Here is a 1,446-nt window from a genome sequence, read left to right as displayed (position 1 = left end):
GATGAGTAAAACCCGGGGAGGGGATGGGGGGGGGGGGGCATTAAATTGCTGTTTCAATAAATTATTAAAAGTAAAACTTGCATTGATAGAATTCCCTGGGCTCTACGCCCCCTTCACTGCTCCACTGTGTGTGTAAGGGGATCCTATACATTTTCATTGAGGCTGCACTTTCTACTTGAGTAACTCACACACTATTAAGGACAAAGACCTTTATTGTGAAGGTTTTATAGTGTGAAACTTCATTGTGTGAAATGTTCTTTTGAGCTGCTGGGCCTAGAACTATAAAATAGAATATAACATTATAATAATCTGCACTTAACTAAGTCTCATGACTCATAAAAGAGAGGATTCTTCTATAGGCCGGCAGCTAGTTAGCTTAGCACAATGACATGAAACAGAGGGGAACAGTTAGCCTGGCTCTGTCCACGGAGGATGAATATATCCTCTTTGTTTCATATGTTTAAAAATCCAAAGTGTAAATGACACAATTGAGTTGAAGTCAAATACCTTAAATTGGAAAAAACAAGTTTAGTCTAGTTGCTTTTCATCACCATCATTTCTTTGAAAAACCAAAGTGCAATGAATCCTGGGACAGGTTGTGTCTGGGAGGGATCCACCTGTTGCAGTCTTCTTACTCAGGAGAGGACGGACGCATTTGGAGGAGTCTTCTGACGGGACGGCTTCTTCACGTTGACACAATCTTCACATGAAGCCTCTGAAGGAGGAGGTCCCTGGATTCAGACACAGTTGTAGACAAACAACACATTGTCTCAAGTTTACACTCATCTAGCTCATCAATGAAGCATGTGTGTCCTAAAATGTCAAATGTCCCTTGAAGCAGTTGTGCAATGACGTCTGACAACAATGTGAGAATGAGATGAGGCTTGAACATCATTTCCACGCTTGCTGATGTCATAACGTCAGATTCAAACTGGTCCTGTCGAGTGGATTGTTTGGAAACATCATCAGAAGGTTGGTTTATTAACATGGATTAAATTCTTCATGTAGAAGAAAGAACAATCCGTTTCCTCCAGGTCTGAGCAGGAGAACAAAGATGGCTGAGGTGTGCATGCAGTTCCGCCTTTCAGCAGGAAGGGGCAGCACTGAGAACAGTCTAGTCTGAATCATTTGAATTGGGAAAATAAAATAAAAAATTGCTTTGATATCATATAAAGAAAATATTTTATTTAAAGACAAGTGCACAGTTGAAATTACATTGCATCCAGCTCACAGATGTAATTATTAATACTATGGTCTCCTAAGCAGGTATTAAAGATATCTCAAATATAATCATTAATAATATAAATAGATAGATATGGTAAAAATAGACATTAGGATACAAGTGAATGAAATCACACATATTGATAAATAAGATGTAAAGAGACACAAGAATTATTGCTCATGTTGGATTTATATTAATTTGTTATATTTAATATCTTCAGTATC

This window comes from Pleuronectes platessa, chromosome 16 (genome assembly GCF_947347685.1).
Source record: "Pleuronectes platessa chromosome 16, fPlePla1.1, whole genome shotgun sequence".
NCBI classification, from domain to species: Eukaryota; Metazoa; Chordata; class Actinopteri; order Pleuronectiformes; family Pleuronectidae; genus Pleuronectes; species Pleuronectes platessa.
This window is presented reverse-complemented; position numbering follows the sequence as displayed.